This window comes from Lissotriton vulgaris, chromosome 1_1, assembly GCF_964263255.1.
Source record: "Lissotriton vulgaris chromosome 1_1, aLisVul1.2, whole genome shotgun sequence".
NCBI classification, from domain to species: domain Eukaryota; kingdom Metazoa; phylum Chordata; class Amphibia; order Caudata; family Salamandridae; genus Lissotriton; species Lissotriton vulgaris.
In genome coordinates, this window is record NC_141685.1 from 684610419 (window position 1) to 684622854 (window position 12436).

Consider the following 12436-nt stretch of genomic DNA (forward strand, 5'->3'; position numbering starts at 1 on the left):
CTGGCTTGTTCTGGGATAAGCCCTATGCCTTTGACTTCTCCTTTGTCTGGTCTTTGGGAATCAGCGCTGGGAGGCTCAGTTGCTGGGGCAGCCACGCGCTCTACAAATCATGTCACATACCATAACATAACATAACAAGGCACCCACATCTTGTCATCTAGGGATAGGGCAATGGCCCCCTCCGGTAGGTTCCTGGAGGAATATGCCAGGGTACAGACGTGGTTCCCGGAGGAATGGTCCAGTATGAAGCCAACTTGTGAATTATGAAAAGGAAAGGAAGGACCGACTATAAGCGTGACGCAAGTAAGCCTGTGAGGATCTTAATGCCGGCCTTTAGCAGAAATATTGGACGGTAACTACTGATGGAGCAGGGTTTTGCGAAAAATAAAACCTGCTTGGATTGAACCCTCAGTAATATTTATTAACAGTGTGCTGTGAAGAATATTATTAAAAGGCTAAAATAAGGAGAAATGGTTTTGCGCATAGGTAAACTAATGAGTGTCCTAATGCATAGAACTAGGCCGCATTCGCTTTAGCTCTAAGAATAAAAAGACTAATGCTGCTTTTGTGCATGTTAATGATATATTGCTAGGAATAAGACGGATTGTGCATGGGTTAGAGGAATGCTTGGATGGTGTACAATGAAAATTACATTTAATTAATTTAATAATGTTATGTGTTTTTTTTCTGTAGAAAAAGCAAGCATGGTCCTTCTTTCCTGCATGCCGGTATGGGTTTAATGTTTAAAAAGAAAAATTAAATGATAGAAAGGGTTTCGGAAGTAGAAGAGAAAACGCAAAAGCTGCGCTTGTGCCTTGTGTCCTTGTACGACTGCCAAACTACGGAAAAGAAAATATGATAACAGTGGAAGCGGACAACTTCCTCACAAGATGGTACATGGACAAAGAAAGTGTGAAAGACTTGATACATCAAATTTACTCTAAGAAAAATGTACTATGATTATGTTCAAAGTTGTTTCCTGGGTAGAAGCTGTCGTAATGCTGAAAGTTTAAGACAAAAGGATATTGAATAGAGTGATCACGCTGAGAGTGGTGTAACAGAACACCCCCGTTCTTAGCCAATGAGAGACAAAGAATAATTTCAGAATGAAACAAATGTGGGTTGGGCATGTAGGTTTTAGGGTATAATTGAAGTGCCCTCGGGGTGTGGTTGTTCGGGTCAGCTGATGTTTAGCTAGAGGGAGATTGTCGCTGTCGTCGGTTTGCTGTTTCCAGATAGAGGCCTACTTGAATCCTGATTCCTGACTTATTCTTTGCCATTCAACTTTACGAGGGGCCTTACAGCCCTTTCTGGCCAGAGGGGTAGATTTCCTGATTCTTACTTGGGTGGGTAAAGATAATATTTGGAATTTGCATAATATTTTGCAAATGTATTTTGTCTCTCTAACTTTTCTCTCTACGCCTATCCACTCCTGCAATGCATTGTTTATAAGATATGATTTTGATTCTGTACATTTCTAATACTGTTTCTCAATGATAATCTATAGTTTGCATTGCATGTTAGTACCTGACGAGCATTTATTTTCACATTATTTAAGATAAATATTATAAAATTCACACTGCCTCTGTAGACTATTTAGTAGTTATAGATAGGTACATATTATTGCCATCACCTTCTCAACTTCATGATTTATCGCCACAATTTGTAAATATATTTTATAGAGAAATGTAGGTTCTATTTCGTAATTGGTAAATTGGATATAAACTTGCATCACACTGACACCCAGCATGAAGGGATCAGTTAGGTAGTGTAAATGGGTCTGTGTTGGTGAAAATGTATCGATCCCTGATCGCTGGATCAGTTTTGGTGGCAGAGGATGGTTACTTATTGATTAGCTTGGCAATAATGATTGATTATTGATTTATTGGTTATTAAAGTGACAAGTTAGTGTTTTTGTTTTATGTTGTATACAAGTACAGGTACGGAGTTGCATAAAATCATAGGATGATGGTATTTTAGCCTATGTGGCAGAGTAATAGTGTAGGAAAAGGTATCACACTGCAGAAGTACTTTGTCTGTTCTTGTAATATTGAACAGCGAAAGGCTGTTGATGTTATTTTAAGGACTATTCGATCTAAAGAAGATTGCATGAAATAGTGAAAGGTGCACTTCCGAAACTTTACCCTTACATCCCCAAAGTAGTACCAAGACCTCTTTCTGTCCTGAAACTTTGGCAAGTATCCCCAGAGGAGTACCAAGTCTTCCTATAACTTCATTGATAGTAAAGTAGCGCTGGCCGTTATTCTACCGGAAGTGAAATAATCTCTTTTGAATAATATTAATCTATCTCTTTTCCTAGTGGAGCAGACAAAGTAGCATTGTTTTGTGTTGTTTTTTGACAAAATTTAGTTGAGAAAAACGTAGAAATACATTGCCGTACTATTTTGTAAAGGGAGGGTCAGTAGCAGGAGTAATACTGACATCAATTAAAAAAAGCTGCACTGGCATTGGTCAGTCAGCAGGTGTGTAGTGAGCTCTGATTGGCCGGTTGGTGTGAGCCGTGTTGACATTGGTTGACATAGTGGTAACGTAGTGAGCTGTGATTGGTTGGTTGGTGTGAGTAGCGCTGGTATTGGACGAGCATTAGCAAATACAATAAGTAGAATTAGGGAAGGACAATGTTTTTGTTTTGCTGAGATATTTTAGTGTAAAAGTCTTGAAAAATGAAGATGGTAAAAAGAATAAAGGATTTCTTTGAAAAAGACAAGCCAATAGTTACTCGCCTGCTCTTTATGATGTTGGAGCATGGGTATCATACGTGTACATGGTTAGAGAATTGAATGAGTTATACAGAGGATGATGGAGTTTTAGCTTTTCCAGAGTATGGTATATTTAACAGGAATGGAATAAAAAAAAAGGAATATGATAACAAGGTATACCGAGACTAGGTGTGATGAAGAAATGAAGAGATGGAGGAGAGATGTAAATGCAGATGAATTATATCCAGCAATAGAAGATCAGACTGGAGGCAAATGTAAAGAGAAAAAGAATAACACAGAGACTTCAGAGTTAAAAACAGACTCGAATGAAATTGATGGATGAAATATTAATGTAAAGATCTCCACCATATCAGGAAAGTTCAGGGGAGACAAATCCAAGTGCACCATTAATCGAAAAAAAGTTCCTCAGGTTCCACAAGCTCTGTAAACTCCACAAGCTTCACAGGTTACACAAGTTCCAGTAGCTTCACTGGTTTCATCAGGTACTCGAGTGTTGCAGGAGAGTGAGATTGAAATGTTGAATAAGGTGAGAGAGGATTTAACTCAGAGAATTAGTTAGTTTGAATGCAGAAGCATTATCGGTACCTGTAATAATTGGTCCTATAGTTCCATTGTATGATGAGAGTCAAAATATATTGAACGTGCATGCATTGACAATTCCTGTGAATAATGCCAAGAATGTTAATGTATTCGAAGAAGTTGAGATGAATACTTCATTGATTGAACGCCCAGTTAGTGAAATAGTGACTGAAAAGCCCAAGAGAAGTGTACAGATGGATTCTTGAAAATTAGTACAGAATGTTAGAGGAACAACTCCAGTGTCATGGGGTTCAAATTCAGTGGGTCCTTTGCCAGAGGAGTTAGATGACTGGATTAGAGGAATAGAAAATAATAATTCTCAATCGAGTATAGATGTAGGTAGACTGAGAGTGGATCTGGAAGAAATGATTATTAGTACAATATCGAGATGAAGAGTTGTTATTTTGGTGCAAAAATATTACGTGGAAAGTGAAAAATTTACGTGAGAGGTTGGCAGAAGCTGCACAAGCATATGGAGTGGATATAGAGAAATCTAAGATTTTGCAGAAAACGTATAGACTGGATTTTACTGATAAGGATTTGGAGAGTTTGAATATATCTGGCAAACATTTGCAGATAAAAGAATTAATGAATACTTTGAAGAAATGGGGAGATTTAGATCGGTGGAAAGGTAGATGGATAAAAAAAAAGGAAGAAATGCTTGCAAGTAAAAATGCGTCATTGTATCCATTAAGAGAAACAGTACAGGTTGAAATGTCAAGTCAAGTCATTATACTTTTATTCGACACATGTATCATAAAAAGTACAAACATAAAGTACACACATACTTATAAAAACAGTTCATTATTTACAAAAATACATATAAGAGTTATGTGGAAAAGTTGACTTGATGAGCATTTTTTAAAATCTTAGTCCTAATGATCCAGGCACATGATAAGAACTTTGCAACCCCACAAATAGTAACCATAGAAGAGGTGTCGGAGATAAGAATACGCAAAGCTGATTTATAATCTCTAACACCAAGATTCTTTAGTACTGGTTTTAACCATTTCTTCCTAGGTAAGATGTATGCCTTACAGGCAAAGAAAAAGTGGCCCAATGATTCTTCGGGATTTATACACCCTGGACACATTGTATCCTCTTCCCTCCTATTGTTCCATCTAGATATAAAAGTTTTGAGGGGCAATGTTCCATGTCTAAATTTAAGATATAAAGTCCTTTCCCGAGGAATCTGAATAAAATCCAAAAACAATTCCAATTTTAAGGTGCATTTATGGGTCAAAAAAGTCTCGGTCAAATGCCCCCAGTTTGGGTTCTGTAGCGCCTTGGTCTCTATCCAATCCCAATATAATTTTTTCACCACTTGTTTTGGTGGAGGTGATTGGGATTCCCAAGCGTCGCTTAAACCCACACTTACTACAAGCTTTTTTAAAGCATTTAGCCACTTGATTTTGCCTGAAGTGTTTAATTTTAGCATTTCATCTAACACAAGGGCATAGTTAGCTAGTTCGGGGGTCCTCCTCAAACGAACCCAATATAAGAGGGGACGGAGCTGGAGGATGTCCCGAATAGACTTTCTACCCAGGTCTAAGAATAAAGGTTTAAGTGGGGTAGAGGATGGAAGCGACACCAAGTCCCTCATAAACTTGTTCTCTGATCGGACGTGGTCGTTGGTATTCTCATTGCCCCACAATTCCGAGCCATAAACAGCTGAGGCAATTGCTTTCCCCTCGTAGACTGATAAGGCAGGGGCAACTGGCCTGCTTACAGAGAGACGTTGGTTTTTTAAAATAGTGCCGGAAACCCTTTTAAGATTTAAAATCATTTTACATATATGGGGTTCCCATTTCAAATGATTATTAATCCTAACACCAAGGTAGTCAAACTCATCGACCACTTCTAAAGGAGATCCATTCAAGGTCAAGTGGATATTCCTATATTTCCTCTTGGCGGTCATAACCATTAGTTTAGTTTTGGTTGTGTTTATTGTAAGTCCCCGTTCCTGACAAAAAACACTGAACTGATCAAGAAGAGTTTGGAGACCTGTGGGGGTTTTTGATAAGAGGAGGGTGTCGTCGGCAAAGAGGAGGGATGGCGTTTTCTCCCCAGCCACAATGGGGGCATCGGCCGGTGTATCTTGCAGATGTTTCACCACCCCATTTATAAAGAGGGAAAATAAAGTAGGGGCCATCACACACCCCTGCCGCACCCCTCTGTTAACAGGTATACTCTTAGTGAGTTGCCCCTGCGCCCCCCAGCGTATCTTCGCACATGTACCCTCATGTAGTTTAATGATAAGATTTAGCAGATAGGATGGGAAACCCATATCCAGTAGGACATTCCAAAGTTTAACACGGGGTATTACATCAAAAGCCGTTTTGAGGTCAATAAAAGCCAGGTAAAGGCTCCCTCTGGCTATTGACACTGTTTTCCAGAAAACTGCACAAAATCTGAAGACTTGGTCAATGGCCCCAACATTGTTTCTGAATCCAGCCTGAAAGTGGGACAAAATGTTTCCTTCCATAAGCCAGCCCTCAATCCTATTTACAATTACCCTGCCAACTACTTTTTGAATAACATCAATTAGACTAATTGGTCTGTAGTTGGCAGGGTCCTCTCTCTCACCCTTTTTAAAAACGGTAACAACTTCAGCACCCTTCCATGAGTCCGGTACCTGGTGGCCTAAATGAATAAGATTCAAAACATTTACAATAAAATCAGCCCAAACCAGTGGGTTAGACATCAATAAATCACCCGGTATTCCGTCCGGGCCAGGTGCCTTACCCGGTTTTATTTTAAGGATTGCCTCCTGTACCTCACGGGGCGAAAACAGTACATCTGTAAAGCCAACATTTCGATGGACCGTACGATCAATACCTAATATAGGGGGTACTGGCGCAACTTCTAAGGAGCCTACGCCATATAAATTTGAGAAGTGGGAATACCATTGGGACTCAGTTATATGGTTTGGTATGGGCTCAGCGCCTCGTCTATCCATGACGTTGATCAGTTTCCAAAATGCAGTGGCATTTTTCCCATGAGCCGCTTCCTTTAGAGCCTGCCAATGTTCCTCTTCCCAATCTTTTTTGGCTTTCGTAATACTAGTGCGATACTCATTTCTAGCTAATCTAGCAGCTGGGGCATCCTTATTTTTAATAGCTAGTGAAATTGCTTTTCTTTTCTCTTTACAGGAGGCAGTATACCAAGGGTTCCCCTTTTTTTGCGTGCATTTAGACAAATGACATCCCTTGTTTTTTTTAGAGAAAAACATACTAATCTCCCCTATTAGGTCTTTGTACTTAGTTGCCAGCACCGACCCCTGAAGCTGGAGTGAAATTTGGTTCACTGGAACCAGGGCAGATGAGGCAGCCGAAACTAGAACCCTAATATTCTCAAGTGTCCCCTCATTGCACCTAACCAGGAAGAAATGCTTGCAAGTAAAAATGCGTCATTGTATCCATTAAGAGAAACAGTACAGGTTGAAATGGTATGTACGATTAGAGAAGTTCCATTTGGTGAATATGTTCACATTCCTTGGCCATGACAGGATATATTATCCTTTACGAATGATTTTCCTAGGTTAAGAGAGAAACCTGTTGAGTGGTACAAACAGGTAGAGAGGTTTGTAAAAGTTTCAAAGGTTTTGTTAAAAGATTTAGATGCTCTCTTTGAGATTGTATTTCCAGCTGATTTATGGACGGAGTGTAAGATTACCGTTGATTGGCCTAAAGAAGAATATCCTAGAGATGTAAAAACAGGAGCACCTTCAGATGAAGTTATGAAAAATATAATCAAGTAATTACTTTCTTAAAAAAGTAAGATTTCTCCTATAAAAACAGATTGTGTTAAAATTGAGAGGATGATACAGGAACCCAAAGAATTGATACATGCCTACTATGAAATGTTGTTACAGGTGTTTAAGCAGTATAGTGTTTTGAGAGTATAGGTGACAAAGATACGGGACATTTTGTATATAGGTTTGTTTTTGGACTAAAAACTGAAATTAGTAATATGATTCAACAGCATTTGAGTTGTTGGTAGAGTAAAACAGTTGACGAGATGTTGATATATGCTAAATATTGTAATGATGATATTGAGTCAAGTCATAAAAAGCTGAAAGAAAATTTCATGTGGGCACAGGTGAAAGTGGCATAACAGAAGATGGAAGCAATGGTTCTCAAATGGATTTTCAAATGAAAGGACAAAATCAGAATGGTCAGGTATCGTTCGTTCTAATAACTTTATTCGATTCATTACAATCATAAAAGTTTACACAATAAAACATCTAAAAACAATTGAAAATTTCGCACATATTCCTTTCCATAGATCTAATAAACCAGCAAAATTAATACATTTTAAAATCATCATAACTATCCCAGCCTCAGTTTGTACAATTTGCTAAATAGAAAATTCTTAATAAAATGAATAAAATTAGATTCATTTCCACACTTCATAATGTTTCCTGATTATAAATGCAGTTCTAATAAAACTAAGTACTGCACTAGAAATTACAGCCCTAGATAGTGCCCTTAAATAGGCATAGCCCTCTTGATAAGAGCAGGGCCTAATAAGGTACAATATAGGTTTAATAAAATGTGCGCTAGGGTATTTTTACAGGGAACAGAACAACATAAAATGCAATGTACTCTGTTTGGCCAGGTTATTACAAGGACAGGGGGCTAGTTTCTCACACCAGCCAGCCTGTTTGAGATAATCCACTAAAAAATGCAGTGTTCCCAGTCGAAATCTGGTCAACAGAAAACGTGATTGTACATGCGAAGTAAAAGACAAATAAAATTACTGGGAACCTAATCCCCCATCATCGAACATTCCCCTGCCCTGGTCAGAAATCCTTAATTCAGTGTGGTATGCATTTTTTATAATCATTTTCATGTTGGACTTAATAGTATCTGGATTATTGTAACATTCCTCAAGGCCAATCCTTTAAAAAGTATCCCTAACATAACGCAGCCATTGGAGAGACATTGCATTATCCAGGTTCATACAATCTTTAAGGATACTCCTAGTGAACGTCAAAGTCTCTGAAGACAAGATTTTTGCCCATAGGATAAGGGGTGCAATGTTTATCCTATCTTTCACGTATTCCAGGCCCACCTCTGAGTGACAAAAAGAGGTTGAAGTACTACTCAGAATCATTAAAAGCCTTTTTAAAAATGAATTTTCCAAAACCTGAATCTGACAACTCTTATGATAACCCCATACTCCGGCCCCGAAAGTAGCTACAGTTAAACATTTGGATTTATACAAAATTATCATTTCTGTAACCGGTTTATGTCCCAATTTACATGAAAAATGTTATGTTATGTTATGTTATGTTATACTGGTTTTGTATAGCGCACGGCTACTCAGAGAGTGTCCCGGCGCTTTGGTTTGCACACCTATCTCATAACATAACAAGAAAAAGAAAGATAAAAACAGAGGATCCAGACAGAAAGAAAAACCCAAGTAAACAGCTAAGAAGTAAAAAGCCAAGTTTTGAGCCCCTTCCTAAAGGCCAGTAAGTTTGAAGTACTGCGTAGGGCCACTGGCAACGTATTCCATAGCTGGGGAGCCAGCAATCTAAAAGAACGGCCTCCAATACGTGCCCTTTTGACACGAGGAACTGTGGCGAGGAACAAGGATCCTGACCTCAAGGGCCTGGCTGGGTGGTAAAAAGCCAGCCTTTTTTGAAGGTATTTTGCTCCGGAGGCATGCAGAGCTTTATGCGCCAAAGTCAAGGCCTTGAAAATTATCCGCTTCCGGACGGGAAGCCAGTGCAGTGCCTGCAGGAGGCCCGAGGCTCTGGCACGGCGAGATAGTCCAAAGATTGCCCGTGCTGCCGAGTTCTAGACCACCTGCAGCCGTTGAAGCAGATATCCTGGCAGGCCGAGATAAAGAATATTTGAATAATCAATTCGCGAGCCAATTATCGCCTGCACTGTAATCCTCCTATGCTCCTCCGATAGTAAAGGGAGAAACTTGCGCAACATCCGGAGCAGGCCAAAACAAGTGCCAGTAAGGCCGATTATCTGAGAGCGCAATGTTAGGCCGTTGTCAATCTTAATCCCTAGGTTTTTAGCCACCTGGGACGAACTTGCTGGTGGGAACATGTTCTCTGGCCACCACACCTTCCAGTCCGGATCTGAACTGCACCCAAAGAAGAGGACCTCGGATTTATCCGAGTTGCACTTGAGGCTGTTATGTTGGAACCACTGAAACACAGCCTCAAGGCAACCCCGGATCCTCTCTCCGTCGAAGTCCGTACCACTCTCTCAAGTGAAGAGGAGCTGGGTGTCATCAGCGTAGGAAACAATCTGAGCCCCGAAGGACTCCGCCAGAGCCGCCAGAGGGGTCATGAAGATGTTGAATAGGGTCGGGCTCAATACTGAGCCCTGAGGGACCCCGACACCCAATGGCGACATCTCGGCGGAGCATGCAGAGGCCCAGACCGTTTGTCGACGGCCCGCCAAGAACGAACGAAACCAGTTGAGCACCGTCCCCCTAAGACCGATCTCAGAAAGTCTTACGAGGAGACCCTCGTGGGGGACGGTGTCAAAGGCTGCCGACAGATCTAACATCACCAGCATCGCCCTGCCACCTGAATCCAGCACCTCCTTAATCGCCTCCGAAACTTCCAGGAGTGCTGTTTCGGTGCTAAGATTGGCGCGGAATCCAGATTGAGTGGGGTGCAGTAGATCGTGGGACTCCAGATAATCGGCAAGCACCTTATGCACGTGTTTTTCAATGATCTTTGCGAAAGCGGGCAAAAGCGAAATAGGCCTGTAATTCGCCAGCACCTCCGCATCCAAACCGGGCTTTTTAAGCAGGGGAATAATCATCGCCTGCTTCCATGACTGAGGAACCACACCCTGTACAAGAGAACAGTTCAGCAGGGGGTTCACATATGGATTGATGACTGCTGCCATTTTCGCCATAAACTTGGCGGGGCAGGCATCCCGAGGAGAACCTGATTTTAGACAGGCCATCAGATCCAACGAAGAGGCCGTAGAGAGAGGAGGGAAGACTGCCAGAGCTGGACCTGCACTAGGCAGGATAGCCGAAGTATCCTCCGCCTGGCAGGGCACCTCAGGCTCCTGCACAGGGAAGGAGTCCAGGATCAGTCGGATCTTAGAAGTAAAAAAGTCAGCGATCGCGCTGACCCAAGGCTCAAGGGGGGGGAGTCTGATTCGACGCAGCGCGTGAAGTCGTAAACTCCCGCACAATGGCGAAAAGCTCCTTACAAGAATTAGAGGCAGCTTCGATTTTCCTCGCGAAATAACCCTTCTTCTCAGAGAGGATATGTCGATGATAAGCTTTCACCAAAGACCTGTAAGCAAGTTTAGCCGCTGGGTCATATTTTGCGCGCCATGCTCTTTCCGCTACCTTGCATTGCTGACGTGAAGCCACCAGCGCTTCCGTGAACCAAGGGGCAGATGCTCGTTTATCCAACTTGCGAGGAAGCCTCACAGGAGCAAGATCAAAATGAAACAGCCCCTCTGTTATTCTACTGGTCTGTTGGGCCCTTGTCATAATGAGTTGTTCCCAACTCAATTTGTAGTTAAAAACATTGCCTAAATAGGTAGAATTGGGCACCTTCTCAGTGATTTTTCCATTAACAATGAACTTCCTAGTCTAAGTTTTATCCGGACCACAAACCATGATAAAAGATTTGCCATAATTTACTCTGAGGTCCAGTCCTAACATAAAATCAGTGAAGGCGGTCAGGGCCTTTTGTAAACTATTGGCCGTCAGGGTCATCAACACTGTATCATCGGCATAGTCCAACAGAGGGACCGGTCTACCTCCTACTCTTGGAAAGTCCAATTGCTGTTTAGTCAAGAATGACTCTAGACCATTAGTATGTACGAGAAATAGAAAGGGGGCCAGGATATAGCCCTGGCGCACCCCTCCCGTGGAGGCAATGGGCCTGGTCTTCTCACCTCCTAGACCAAAGTGCACAGCCACAGTGGTGGATTTGTGTAGCCTGCGCAATAAGGTAATAAGGGGCTCTTCAGAGCACATTTCCCCCTTCATCGTCCATAGCTTACCCCTATAGACAGTGTCAAATGCGCTGGACAGGTCCATGAAGGCCAGGTGAATCGAGACCCCCCTGGCCTTCATGAACTTGCTCATAATCCGGGACAAATTAAGACACTGTTCATTTGTGCCTATCCCCTTTCTAAAACCATATTGGGTATCGGATATTAATCTGGAAGCATTAGCCCATGACTCCAAACGTGCTAAAATCACCCTCTCCATAACCTTATATGTGACATCTATTAGGGAAATTGGCCGGAAACAAGTGGGGTCATTCCTATTTCCTTTTTGGAAAATGGGTACCACAACTGCTTCCTTCCATGAATGTGGAATTCGACTGAGCATTGCTGCCTTAAAGACATTTAACAGCATGGGTGCCCACAGGAGAAGATTACTTTTGATCAAATCTAAGGGTACCCCGTCTGGACCTGGCGCTTTCAGAGATATACCCTTATGTATGGCATTTTCCACCTCCCTCCCGGAAATACTTTGGCATAATTCATGAGCAGTTTTACAATTAATAACTGTCTCTTTCCTTTGCTCTTGTATTGTTATTCCCCGTGGATTAAATATTTTTTAAAATGGACTTCCCAAATCCCGCCTGTTATGATCGAATCAATAGCCCTTGCATCAGTAGAGAAAAGCGGGTGGTTTATAATCTCCTAGAAGCTCTTTGAGTCCTTGAGGAAGCTAGCTTTCTCTAAGTCCTCCCATGCTATCCCTTCCTAATTGACTTATTTAGTTTTTGAGCCACATCGGCACAGATAAATTCAAAGGACTGTATTACTATGTCAGGGGGGAGTCGACAGTAAGGCAAGTCATAAATTTACCTTATTTTTTCTTCAACAATGCCTTCCTCAAATTGCTTTGTGTCCACTAGATTCCATTTAGGACAAACTCCTTGATTATAATTATATTTTATCGGGCATGCATCCCCCATAGCTTTCTGTGCTGTAACATTCATAGAGAGAATCAGAGGATTATGGTCACTTACAGGGTTTGGTTCAACTGCAATACTATCAACCAACTATGTGTATTTACTAGTAATTCATATAAAATCAATTGTGCTCACACTGGTTCCCCCCTGATAAGCTGGAAACTGTACTGAGGGATTATTA